This window comes from Molossus molossus, unplaced genomic scaffold (assembly GCF_014108415.1).
Source record: "Molossus molossus isolate mMolMol1 unplaced genomic scaffold, mMolMol1.p scaffold_m16_p_2, whole genome shotgun sequence".
NCBI classification, from domain to species: domain Eukaryota; kingdom Metazoa; phylum Chordata; class Mammalia; order Chiroptera; family Molossidae; genus Molossus; species Molossus molossus.
The window spans coordinates 29999129-30013904 of NW_023425355.1; the positions used below are offsets into that span (position 1 = coordinate 29999129).

Here is a 14776-nt window from a genome sequence, read left to right on the forward strand (position 1 = left end):
AGCTCCTTGAGCTGCCCTGTCACTGGGCGAGGGGAGAGCGGGCTTCCAGGAGCCTGAGGAGGCGCAGGCCTGGCTCGCCCGCAGGTCAGTGTATAGGTGGGTGCTGCCAGCGGCTCCTGCAGGGATGGAGGTGGATGTGAGAAGGAACCCGGAGCAGTGGTGGGGTTGGGGGAAGCAAAAAAGTCTTGGAGATCAGGAAAGTGGGGGATGCAGAGCTGATGTGGGCAGGTGGGAAGGGTGGACCCCATCACAGGCCCAGTAACCTCTTTGACGCCTCACCCTGTGCCCTCAATCCATTGTCGAGCCTAAAATGGGAGGGGGTACCCCACAGTGTGACAGTGAAAAGTGGACATATTTTAGAAGTAATCCCCTGCTCACACTGCGCTTGTGAATAAATATTGACCTCCACAAAAAGGGGGTGAGGATGGGGTGGGTTAACTGCAGGGGAGGGGGACACAGAGGTACAAACAGTTCAGAAAGCATCCTGGTCTGGTCCCCAAGGCCTGAAAACATATGGCGATTGATGTGCGGGGCAGGTAGGGCAGGGCAATGTTGGATGTGGAGTGCGCAGATTCAGGAAAGGGACATCAGTCCACCGGGCGTGCAGCCCCTGCCCTTGCCTCCTGTCCATCCGCAGGTCTGTGTGACTGACCCCATCACTCTGCAAGGCCAGAAAAGGAATAACCTGTCCAGAATACCTGCAGGTCAGTGAAGGCGGGAAGGAGTAATGGATATGGACTAGGGGGTGTTGGTGGGGGGCAAAGGTTGGGCAGAATTTGAGGGCCTCACTGCCCATCCTACCTCCACGTATAATATTCACACACCTCGCTACCCTGAAGGATGGCACAGAAGATGGTAGGGCCTTCCAGAGAAATGGTTGGCTCTCATGTGTGGGAAGAACAGCGGGGTAAAATGGTGGAAGCCATCTCAGGGGAACCCTGGCCAGAGGTCAGATGCCAGTACTTTCGGAGCCTGCATTCCATCCCCTAGTCCTCAGACTTCCTTGTCTCCTCTCCTCCCACCTCACTCCACCCCACTCCCCAGGACAGGAAAGGGAGAGGACATCTCAACATGGAAAAACTCTACAGTGAAAAGGAAGGAAAGCTGGATAGTGAGGGAAAGCCAGAAGACTAAGTAGATACGAAGATGAAGGAAAGTCAGATGAGGAAGAAAAGCCAGAAGTGGAGGGAAAGCCAGGGCAGAAGGAAAAGCGCCAGGATGAGGGACAGCCAGATGATGAAGGGAAATGAGAAAAGAAGAAAGAGCAAGTCCGAAGGTGAGGGAGAAGCACGCGGTGAGGGCAAGCCAGAACCCTAGGCCAAGACAGAGAGCCAGCTGCGGGCTGCTGAAAAGCGCCCAGCTGAAGATTATGTGCTCTGGAAAAGAAAGCGTAAAACTGACAGGGGGACTGACGATTCTCCCAAGGGCTATCAGGAGAACTTACAAAAAAGGCATTTGGGCAGTGAGGAGATGATGAGAGAATGTGGAGATGTGTCAAGGGCTCAGGAAGAGCTAAGGAAAAAACAGAAAATGGGTGGTTTTCATTGGATGCAAAGAGATGTACAGGATCCATTAGTCCCAAGGGGCCAACGGGGTGTCAGAGGATGTTTCTCTCTCTCCCTCTCTCTCCCTCCCACACTATCTGAACAAAAAATGGAAAAATGTCCTCGGGTGAGGATAAAAAAAAAAAAGAAACATTGATGAGAGAGAACATCGACTGGCTACCTCCTTCATGCCCCCCACTAGAGATCTGGCCCACCACCAGGGCATGTGCCCTGACTGGGAATCGAACTGGTGACCTCTTGGTGCATGAGTCAACGCTCAACCACTGAGCCACACCTGCTGGGCTGTTTTATCTTTCATTGACTATGCTTTTGATATTATCTCTAAGAAACCATTGCCTAACCTATGGTAACAAATATTTACTGCTATATTTACTTCTAAGAGTTTTATAGGCGTAGTTAATACAATCAGAACTATGATTCACTTTGAGTTTTTATATCATGAGAAGGGTCCAAATTCATTCTTTTGCATGTAGATATCCAGTGGACCTAGCACTTTAAAAACTATTCTTTTCCCCGTTTTGTCTTGGTACATTTGTCAAAAATGCATTGAACTGCTGTGGCTGAGTGGCTAAGTTGGTTGGAGCATCAGCTTGTCACGAAAATAGTTGTGGGTTCGATCCCTGGGGGGATGTGTGTGGGAGGCAAGCGATCTATGTATCTCTCTCATATTGATGTTTCTCTCTCTCTTTCTCCCCCTTCTTCTCTTTTTAAAATCAATAAACATACCTTGGGTGAGGATAAAAAAAATATGTTTTATTGATCTATGTGTCTATCCTTATGCACATACCACACTGTCTTGATTACTGTAGCTTTGTAATAAATTTGGAAATAGAGAACTTTGAGGCCTCCAACTTTCTACTTCTTTTTCAAGATCATTTTGGCTATTCTGTGTTACTTCGGATGTCCATATGAATTTTGGTATCAGCTTGGCAAGTTCTGAAAAGATGTCAGCTGTAGCTTTGATAGAAATTGCAATGAATCTGAAGGTCAATTTGGGAAGCATTGCCACTTTAATATTAAGTCTTCCAATCCATGAACACGGCATATCTTTACATTTATTTATGTCTTCTTTAATTTCTTTAAACAATGAATTTTATTTTCCAGCATACAAATTTTATACTTTAGTTAAATTTATTCTTAAGTGTTTTATTTTTTTTTTGATGCTTTGAAAATGGAATCATTTTCTTAATTTTCAGTTTTATTTATTTATTTATTTATCCTCACCCGAGGACATTTTTCCATTTTTTGTTCAGATAGAGTGGGAGGGAGAGAGAGGAAGAGAGAGAGAGAGAAACATCGACGTGAAGGGACACATCGAGTGGCTGCCACCCGCACAACCAACCGGGGCCGGGGACAAACTGCAACCGAGGTACATGCCCTTAGCAGGAACCGTCTCTCTGTACTGCAGGCCGACGCTCCAGCCGCTGAGCCAAACTGGCCAGGGCTTTTTATTCAATATTGTACCAGAGGTCTAACTAGGGCAAAATATGTAATTACAAAATATGTTCTACCACAAAAAGAGCACGCAATTAGAAATCAATACCATGAGGACATTTGGGGAAATCACAAATATGTGGGAAATAGAAGATATATTCCTAAATAAGCAATGGGTCAAAAAAAACAAACAAACAAACAAACAAACAAAAAACAAAGGGAAATCACACATTAATTTGAGATGAAAGAAAATGAAAACATTACATACCAAAACTGATGAGATGCAGCTAAAATGGAGCTTAGAGGAAAAATTATAGTTGTAAACACCTATATTTTAAAAAAGGAAAAAGATGCCAATAACCTAATCTTCCACATCATGAAACTATGAAAAGAATGCCAAACTAAACACCAGGCAAGCAGAATGACAGAACAATTAGAGAGGAAATTAATGAGATAGAGAACACAAAAACAACATAGAAAATTGATGAAACCAAATTTTGGTTCTTTGAAAAGAATAAAAATAAATCATTAACTACACTGACCAAGAAAAAGAGAAAAAAGTGAGAACATTCACACTACTAAAATCAGGAGTGAATTAAGAAGGATTGTAAGACAATACTATAAACCAGAGATTTTCAACTGGTGTGCCACAAGAATTTTTAAAACATTCAATACCTGACTATTTAGTCAGTGGCAACAACTAACACAACATAGCCATCCAGTGTGAGTGAATCAAAATTATACCTATTTTTTTTTTGTCAGACTGGCAAAAATGTATTTTTTTGGTGTGCTGAAGAATTTTAGTAATTAGTTTATGTGTGCCATGAGATTTTTAAGAAAAGGTTGAAAATCACTGCTATAAACAATCGTATGACAATGAATTCGATTACCTAGAAGAAATGAACATTCCTAGAAAGACATAAACTACCAAAACTGAGTCAAGAAGAAATACAAAGTCTGAATAGACCTATAACAAGTAAATGGATGGAATTAGTTATTAAAAAAAAAAAAAATTCCTGCAAAGAGAAGCCTAGAACCAGATGGCTGCACTGGTGAATTCTGCTGTGACATTGTTGTTGTTTTTGAATAATAAGAAACATCTATTTGGTCTTCATCCTATTCCTGGCACAGAACTCCTAATACCCTTGGAATTTCCTAAGCGATGAAGGTCTCTTGGTGTACATAACAAGCCCTTTCCAACCACACCAGAGTTTATATTAATGAGGTAACCTTTGCAAAGCTTCAAGTAACCTAAGGATGGGGGCTGGCTGCCAAAAGACCATAATTAGAGGGGTGGATCTTTCAGTCCCTCCTTCGCTCCCTCCCCCATGCCACCTGGGGGGAGGGGAGAGGGACTGGAGGTTGAATTAATAATTTAATCAGTCATGCATATGTAATCAAGCCTCCATAAAAATCTCTGAACCGTGGGGTTCAGAAAGCTTCCTGGGTTGGTAAATGCATTGAGGTGCTAGAATCTTTGTTGTCCCAGAGAAGGCATGGAAGCTCTATGCCTCTTTCCACATACTTTGCTCTATGCAACTATTCCATCTGGCGGTTCCTGAGTTATAACCTTTTATAATAAGCTTGTAATCTGGTAAGTGAAATGTTTTCCTGAGTTCTGTGAGCTGTTTTGGGAGTCTCCAATCAGAAGGACAGGTAACCTGGACTTTCGGTTGGCATCTGAAGTGGGGGTTGGGGTGGTGTTGTAGGACTGAACTCTCTACCTGTGTGATCTGATGCTATTTCCTGCCAGATAGTGTCAGAATTGAGTTGAAACAGGACACCTAGCTGGTGTCACAGAATTTCTTGATGTGTGGAAAATCCACATACATGGATGGTGTCAAGCAGTGAAGTATTGTGGTAGTAGAGTATTGAGAGCAGAGGAGACACATAGGAGTGTGTTTTTTCTTTCCATCTACCAATATTTAAAGAAGAATAAATACCAACACTTTACAAGTTTTCCAAAGTATCGTTAAAAGATAAACTGAAGCATATTAAATTTGTAAAAAGTTTATTTGAGCATACATCAACTCAGGCAGTGCCAAACTGGAAGAGGTTAGGAGAGCGCCATAGACAGGAGCTAGGGGCAAGGTTTTACCGGTCCACGGGCTGATGCTCTAACCGCTGAGCCAAACCGGCCAGGGCTAGGGGCAAGGTTTTTATAGAGAAGATGTGGAACAACACAAGGACATTGGATTGATCTGATCTATTTAATTGGATATATCTCAAGTGGTTGCATAATCTGGGAAGCCTAATTGGCTACTTGTGATTCATTGTTCTTAATCCTCACAGGAGAATATTTTTCCAATGACTTTTAGATAGAGTGGAAGGGTGAGGGAGAGAGAGAAAAAGAAACATGGATGTGAGAGAGACATATCGATTGGTTGACTTTCCCACCCGTCCAGACCACTGGGTCTAGGGATCAAACCTGCAACCTAGGTACTTAACGTTGTAGAGGAATCAAACCCACAACCCTCAGGTGCATGGGCCAGCACCCTATCCACTGAGCCACACTGGCCAGGGCTTGTTGTTCTTACCTTTGAGGCATTTACATGAAATTGACTCTGGTTTAGCTTTCAGTTTGCTTACTTAGGCTGCCAGGTCATTAGAGCCATCCCCTGTCTAATGGCCTCTCTGACTACTTTAATAGTTTAGAAAAAGAAGGAACACTCACCTATTAATTTTATGAGACCAAAATCACCCTCATATCAAAACAATACTAGGTACAAGAAAATTAGAGACAAATATCTTTATTAATATAGATGCAAAACCCTCAATAAATTACTAGCAAATTTAATCCAATAATATGTAAAATAGATTATACCCAATGACCAAATGGAATTTATCCCAGGAGTGCAAGTTTAGTATAACATACAAAAATAAGTCAATATAGCCTGGCCGGTGTGGTTCAGTGGATAGAGCATCCTCCCATGGACTGAGAGGTTCTAGTTCGATTCCCAGTCAGGGCACATGCCCAGGTTGCGGCCTCAATCCCCAGTAGGGGGTGTGCAGGAGGTAGTGATGAATGTTTCTCTCTCACATCGATGTTTCTATCCCTTCCTCTCTCTCTCAAAAATCAATAAAAATATTTTAAAAAATAAGTCAGTATAAACCACCATATTAACAGAATGGAAGCCAAAAAACACATAATCATCTCTATAGAGGTAGAAAAAAACATTTGACAAAATCCAGCATCCTATCATGATAAAAATAGTCAACAACCTAGGAATACAAGGGAACTTCCTCAACTTCATAAACAATAGCAAAAATACACAATTTACTTCATACTTAAGGGTGAAAGACTAAAAAATTTCCCTTTAAAAACAAGATAAGGAAGTCCTCTTGTCATTATTATGCTGAGTGAAATAAGCCACTCAAGAAAAGGCAAATACCATATGTGGAATTTAATCAACAAAATAATTCAACAAACAAAATAGAAACAAAAGCACAGACACACAGAACAGATTGAGAGCTGTCAGAGGGGAAGAGGTTTGAGGGGCTGGAGGAAAATGGTGAAGGGATTAAGAAAAAAAAATTTATATATATATATATATATATATATATATATATATATATGAATGACACATAGATACGGACAACAGTATGGTGATAGCCAGAGGGATAGGGTGAGCAGGGAATGGTGGAAGTGAGCAAAGTAGGGATAAATGGTGATGAAAAGAGACTTTCTTTGGGTGGTGAGCACACGATGCAGTATGCAGGTGATGTTTTCTTAAACTGTACACTTGAAATCTGTATGGTTTTATTAACCAACCTCACCCCAATAAATTCAATAAAATGATAAAATAATAAACATGAAAAAAGAACGAACAACATTGGATATCTTGTACTTACTAATTTCAAAATGTCAGTAATCAAGACAGTGTGGTACTGACATAAAGATAGATATATAAATTAAAGGAAAAGAGAGTCCAGAAAACTCGCATTTAGGGTCAATGGATTTTTGACAAATGTGCCAAGACAATTCAAAGGGAAAAAAAATAGTTTTTTAAAAAAATATAATATTTCTTTATTGATTTTAGAGAGAGAGGAAGGGAGAGGGAGAGAGAGAGAAACATCGATGAGAGAGAACATCGATGGGCGCCTCCTGCATGCTCCCCACTGGGGACTTGGCCCACAACCTGGGCATGTTCCCTGACCGGGAATCGAACCAGTGACCTCTTGGTGCATGGGTCAACACTCAACCACTGAGGCACACCAGCCAGGTGAAAAGAATAATTTTAAAACCAACAGTGATGGAACAATTGGATAGCCACATGTCAAAAACTGAATTTAGAACACTGCATCATACCATACAACAAAATTAATTCAACATGGGTCATACTAAGACAGGCTGAGCCTCTCCTAGGTAAGACTGAAATTTCCAAAGGTTGCCCCTCAAACCTTGTACCTAATGAGTGCTGTGCTGGTACTGCTTTATTGGGCAAAGAGATTTTACTCAACCCTAATACATGTGCAATTAAGCCCCAGAATGACCACTGTGTGACCTTTACCCTCACTGTAATAGTAGAAAACACACTCCTGGGTGAAGATTTAGCATACTAATCCAGACCAAAAAAGCAAATATGAATATACCTATAATAAATAAAGATAATTAATTAGTAAACAAAAGCTACCGAGAAAGAAAAGTTCAGGCCCAGAAGATTTCACTGGTGAATTCTACCAAACATGTAAAGAAGAATTAATACCAGTTTTTCACCAACTTTTCAAAAAAAAACAACAACAGAAGAGGAGAGAATACTTCCTCACTCATTCTATGAGGCCAGCATTATCCTGTCACCAAAACCATACGAAGACATCACATGAAAATAAAACTATAGACTAATATCTCCTGTATATATGGATGCAAAAATCTGCCACAAAAATACTAAAAACTGAATACAAGATTTATTCAAGGATTGTGAGGCTGGTTTAACATCCAAATATCAATCATTGTAAAACACCATATCAATAGAATAGAATAAAGAACAAAAATCACATGACAATCTCAAAGGATGCAAAAAGCATTTGAAAAAAATCCAATACCTTTTCATGATAAAAATACACAGCAAACTAGGAATAGAAAAGAACTTCCTCAACCTGACAAATGGCATCTATGAAAAACACACAGCTAACATACTTAATGGTGAAAAACTGGATGTCCGCCCAATCTTTTTTTTTTTTTTATCCTCACCCAAGGACATTTTTTTTTTCATTTTTACCTTCAGATAGAGCAGGAGGGAGAGAGGGAGGAAGAGAGAGAGAAACATTGATGTGAGAGAAACACATCGAGTGGTTGCCACCCACACGACCCCAACTGGGGCCGGGGACAAACTACAACCAAGGTACGTCCCCTTAGCGGGAAGTGAACCTGGGACTCTCTGGTCCGCAGACCGACGCTCTAACCGCTGAGCCAAACCTGCCAAGGCCCCCAATCTTTTTACTGAGTTTTTAGAGAGAGAGGAAGGGAAAGATAGAAACATCGGCTGCCTCTTGCACACCCCCGACTGGGGTTTGAGCCCGCAACCCTTGCAAGCACCCTGACCAGGAATCCAACCAGAACCTCTTAGTCCAGGGGATTACACTCAATCCACTGAAAAAAACAGCTGGGCTTCCCCTTAAGATCAGAACAAGGCAAGGATGTTTACTCTTTCAACTTGTTTTCTACATTGTGCTAGAGGTTCTAGCCATGGAAGTTAGGCCAAAAAAAAAAAAGAAAGAAAAAAAGAAAAGAAAAAGAAAAAAAGAGATAAAAGGCATCCAGACTGAAAAAGACAGAAGTAAAATGATCTCTAGTCATAAATGACATGATTTCATATAGAAAATCCTAAGGACTCCACTAAAAAATCTATTAGAACTAAAGTGGATCTTGCTACCTTGTACAGTGTGATACAATTTTAATATGCAAAAAATCAATTGTAAATAAAAAAGCAGAGCAGAAATAAAAGACATAGAGACTAAAAAAACAATACGAAAGATCAATGAAACCAAGAGATGGTTCTTTGAAAAGATAAACAAGATTGACCAACTTTTAGCCAGACTCATTCATCAAGAAAAAAAGAGAGAGAACCCAAATTAATAAAATCAGAAATAAAACAGGTGAAGTAACAATAGAGACCACAGGCCCTGGCCGGTTTGGCTCAGCAGTTGGAGCGTCGGCCTGCTGTCCAGAGAGACCCGGGTTCGGTTCCCGCTAAGGGCACATACCTCGGTTGCAGTTTGTCCCCGGCCCTGGTTGGTCGTGCAGGTGGCAGCCACTCGATGTGTCCCTTCACATCGATGTTTCTCTCTCTCTCTCTTCCTCTCTCTCCCTCCCGCTCTATCTGAACAAAAAATGGAAAAATGTCCTCGGGTGAGGATAAAAAATAAAAAAAATAATAATAAAACAATAGAGACCACAGAAATACAAAGGATTGTAAGAAAATACTATGAACAATTATATGCCAACAAATTCGACAACCTAGGTGAAATGGACAAATTCTTAGAATCATACACTATTCCAAAACTCAACTGGGAAGAGTCAGAAAACCTAAACAGACCAATAACAATTAAGGAACTAGAAGGAGTAATTAATAAAATACTAGCAAACAAAAGCCCTGGTCTGGACGGCTACACAGGGGAGTTTTACCAAACAACCAAAGAAGAACTATCACCTATTCTCCTCAAACTATTCAAAAAAATTCAAGAGAAAGGAAGACTTCCAAGCTCCTTTTATGAGGCCAGCATAATCCTAATCCCAAAACCAGATAAAGACACCACAATGAAATAAATTACAGGCCAATATCCCTGATGAACACAGATGCCAAAATCCTCAACAAAATCTTAGGAAATTGAATCCAGAAATATATTTTAAAAATTGTACACCATGATCAAGTGGGATTTATCCCAGGGATGCAAGGCTGGTACAATATTCCTAAATAAATGTGACACACCACATAAACAAAATGAAAGATAAAAATCATGTGATCATATCAATACATGCTGAAAAAGCATTTTACAAAATCCAGCATCCACTTGTGATAAAAAACTCTCAGCAAAGTAGGAATAGAAGGATCATACCTTAACATAATAAAGGCTATTTATGAGAAACCTACAGCCAACATCATACTCAGTGGACAAAAATTAAAAGCATTTCCCTTAAGAACAGGAACAAGACAGGGATGCCCACTTTCACCACTCTTATTTAACATAGTACAGGAAGTCTTAGACACAGCAATCAGACAAAAAGAAAAAAAAAAGGATCCAAATTGGAAAGAAGTGAAACTGTCATTATTATCCTACAGACGCCATCAAAAAACTACTAGCTTTAATAAATTAGTTCTGCAAAGTAGCAGGATACAAAATCAACATCCAGAAATCATTGGCATTTTTATACACCAATAATGAACACACAGAAAGACAAACTAAAAAAAAAGAAAAAATACCATTTACCACAAAAAAATTAAGATACCTAGGAATAAACTTAGCCAAAGAAGGACCTGTTCACAGGAAACTACAGGGCATTGAAAAAAGAAATAGAGGAAGATATAAAAAAGTAGAAGCATATACCTTGTTCATGGATTGGAAGAATTAACATAATTAAAATGTCCACACTTCCCAAAGCAATCTATATATTCAATGCAATCCCCATTAAAATACCAACAACATATTTCATGGAACTAGACCAAATACTCCAAAAGTTTATATGGAACCAAAAAATACCCTGAATAGCCACAGAAATCTTAAAAAAAGAACAAAGTAGGAGGGATCACAATACCGGATATCAGATAATACTACAAGGCCATTGTAATCAAAACAGTCTGGTACTGGCACAAGAACAGGCATATAGATCAATGGAACAGAACAGAGAACCCAGAAATTGACCCAAGACATTATGCTCAATTATTATTTGACAAAGGTGGCAAGAGCATACAATGGAATAAAGACAGCCTCTTCAATAAATGGTATTGGGAAAATTGGACAGCTACATGCAAAAAAAATGAAACTAAACTACCAACTTACCCCATACACAACAATAAATTCTAAATGGATAGAAGACTTGAATGTGACTCGTGAATCCATAAAAATCCTAGCAGAAAATATAGGCAACAAAATTCCAGACATTACACAAAGCAGAATTTTTATGGTTACAATGCGTAAGGAAAGGGAATCAAAGAAAAGAATGAACACATAGGACTAAAAAGCTTCTGCACAGCAAAAGAAACAAGCATCAAAATGGAATGGGAACCCACATTTTGGGAGAGCATAATTGCCAACAGTACATCAGATAAGGGGTTCATTTCCAAAATATAGAGAGTACTCATACAACTCAACAAAAGGAAGACAAAAATCCAATTAAAAATGGACAGAGGACCTAATAGACACCTCTCCAAATAGGACATACAAAATAGCCAAGAGATATATGAAAAAATGCTCAACGTCACTAATCACCAGAGAGATGCAAATTAAAACAACTATAATGTATCACCTCACACCTGCCAGAATGGCTGCCATGAACAAATAATCAAAAAGTGCTGGTGAGGGTGTGGAGAAAAGGGAACTCTAGTACACTGCTGGTGGGAATGCAGATTGGTGCAGCCACTATGAAAAACAATATGGTGTTACCTCAAAAAAATTAAAAATTGAACTTCCATTTGACCCAGTGATCCCACTTCTAGGAATATACCCTAAGAAGCCTGAAACACCAATCAGAAAGAATATATGTTCCCCTTTGTTCATAGCAGCACTATTTACAATCGCTAAGATCTGGAAACAGCCCAAGTGTCCATCAACAGATGAGTTAAAAAAACTATAGTACATATACACAATGGAATACTATGTAGTTGTAAGAAAGAGAGTTCTCTTATCCTTTGAGATGACATGGAGGGACCTGGAGAGCATTATGCTAAGCAAAATAAGCCAATTAGAGAAAGACAAGTATCACATGATCTCACTTATTTGTGGAATATAATGAACAAAATAGACCCAGAGACATAGAAGTAGGGTTCAGACTGAGAAACTTCAGAGGAGGGGGTGGTGGGGGAGGGAAGAGATAAACCAAAAAACTTGTGCATATAAGCATAACCAGTGGACATAGACAACAATGCCGGGGGGGGGGGTGCACGGTGATGGGAGAAGGGTGTCAATGGGGGAAAAGGAGAAACATCTGTATCAAAAATAAATTAAAAATTTTTTAAAGTTAACTGTATTTAAATATACCTGCAATGAATAATCCAAAATGAAATTTAAAAAGTAATTTCGTTTACAATAGCATAAATAAGAATAAAATACTTGTCTGGCCAGTTTGCTCAGTGAGTTGAGCATTGATCCATGCACCAAGAGGTCACTGGTTTGATTCCCTGTGAGGGCACATGCCTGGGTTGTGGCCTCTGTCCCTAGTGGGGAGCATGCAGGAGGCAGCCAATGAATGATGTTTCTCTCTCTTCTATGTTTCTATCTCTCTCTTCCTCTCCCGTCCTCTCTCTCTAAAATCAATAAAGAAAAAAATTAAAAAACAACACACAACTAAAAACCATTGTTTAAAAAGAATCTAAAAATAGAAAAACATCTCATATTCATGGATTGGAATACTTCCTATTGTTAAAGTGACAATAATCCCCAAAGTGATCTACAGATTAAGTGCAATCTCTATTAAAATTCCTGCAAATGTTTATAGCATCATTATTCATAATAGCCAAAAGGTGAAAACAATCCAAATGTCCATCAACCGACAGGTTAAAAATGTGGTATGGAATATGTTTTGGTTGTAGAAAACAATAAAGTAGTAATATATGATACAACATGGATGGACCTTGAAAACATCTCATTACGTGAAAGATGCCAGTCACAAAAGACCACATATTACATTATTCCATCTATATGAAGGTTCTAGAAAAGGCAAAGCCATAGATACAGAAAATAGATTAGTGGTTGCCTAGGGTTAAGGAGTACAGGGGGAATAAAGAGTGATAGTTAAAGGGTATAAGCTTTCTTCTTCCTCTTCTTCTTCTTTTTTTTGTTAATCCTCACCTAAGGATGTTTTTCCATTGATTTTTATATAAAGTGGAAAGGGGCAAGGAGGAGAGAGAGAGAGAGAGAGAAAGAGAGAGAGAGAAACATCTATGTGAGAGAGACACATCGATCAGCTGCCTCCCACATGACCCCAACTGGGGGCCAGGGATGGAACCTGAAACCCAGGTACATGCCCTCGACCAGGAATCAAACTGGAGACCCTTTGGTTGGTAGGCCAATGCTCTAACCACTGAGCAAAACTGGCCAGGGCTAGTCTTTCTTTTTGAGGTGATGAAAATATTCTAATATTGACTGTGGTTGGACATATCTGTGAATATACTAAAAAGCACTGAATTGTACCTGGTCAGTGGCTAAATTGTATAGTATGAGAACAATATCACAATAAATTTGTTTTAAATAAATAAATAAATAAATAAATAAATAAATAAATAATGGGGGGCCATCAATACAGATCCTCCAAACACTTAAAGAATAGTATAAGCATATTATGATCAACTTTATGCCGATAAACTCTATAGCACAGATAAAACTGTCAAACTCTTTGAAAGACACAAATTATCAAACTCAAAAAAATAAATAGAAAACCTGAGCAGAAGAGTGGTATTTAACCACCAGTTCTCTGGAAAAAAATAAAGCCCCTGATTCATAATCATACCTAATTTCTGTGGTGTAAACCAGGGCCAATTTTAAGCTACTATCAATGACATCACCGAATAAAGACTTGTTAAGAGATGGTAACAATCAACAGACTGACAATCGCCGGAAGAGGGGGTGGTGCAGGAGAGATAAACCAAAGAACTTATATGCATGTGTGCATGAACAATGGACATGGACAACAAAGCTGGGGACAGGGCAAGGAAGGAGGGGGAGGGGGGCATCAGTCAGGGAAAAGAAGAAACATCTGTAACAAAAATAAATCAATTAATTAATTTAAAAAAAGAAAAAAAGAGAGAATATGTTGTACATAAATGCGTAATAGGTCATCCTAAAATAAATTGATTTGTTTCTAAATTAAAAAAAAAAAATCAATAAACAAAAAAATTTCTCTTAGCATTCCTATTTTAATAAATGATAAAATTAAAAAATAAGAGGCAAAAGTACTATTCTATTTTGTTGTGCCTGAGTATACTTTCTATAAAAGACTTTTAACTAGAATACAGTGAGTAGACTGTAGCTAAGATCTGGAAACAGCCCAAGTGTCCATCAGTAGACGAATGGATAAAAAAGCTGTGGTACATATACACAATAGAGTATCATGCAGCTGTAAGAAAGAAATATCTCTTATCCTTTGAGATGACATGAAGGGACCTGGAAAGTATTATCCTAAACAAAACAAGCCAAACAGAGAAAGACAAGTATCATATCATCTCACTTATTTGTAGAATATAATGAATATAACACTCTGAGGAATGGGGTAGTCCCAAGAGACGTGGAAGTGGGGTACAGACTGACAATCCCCTGAAGAGGTGGTGGTGGGGGAGAGATAAACCACAGATGTTATATGCATGTATGCATGAACAGTGGACATGGACAACAAAGCTGGGGACAGAGCGGGGAGGGAGGAGGAGGGGGAATCAGTGAGGAAAAAGGAGAAACATCTGTAACAGAAATTAATTAATTAATTTAAAAAAAAGAAAAACGTTATAAAAAAGAGAGATGGTAACAATCAGTTCTTACTAGCTGGCACAACCCAGGTCTAACATGGCACTACCTATATCTATAAAAGAAAATTAATTTGCTATTAAAAACCTTCCAAGAGCCCTGGCCAA

At 39.2% G+C, this 14776-nt stretch overlaps 1 pseudogene; it reads left to right on the forward strand.

Moving 5' to 3' along the window:
* Positions 1-1071: 1071 nt before the first annotated feature.
* On the forward strand, positions 1072-2477 carry LOC118636171 (annotated as a pseudogene).
* Positions 2478-14776: the final 12299 nt, after the last annotated feature.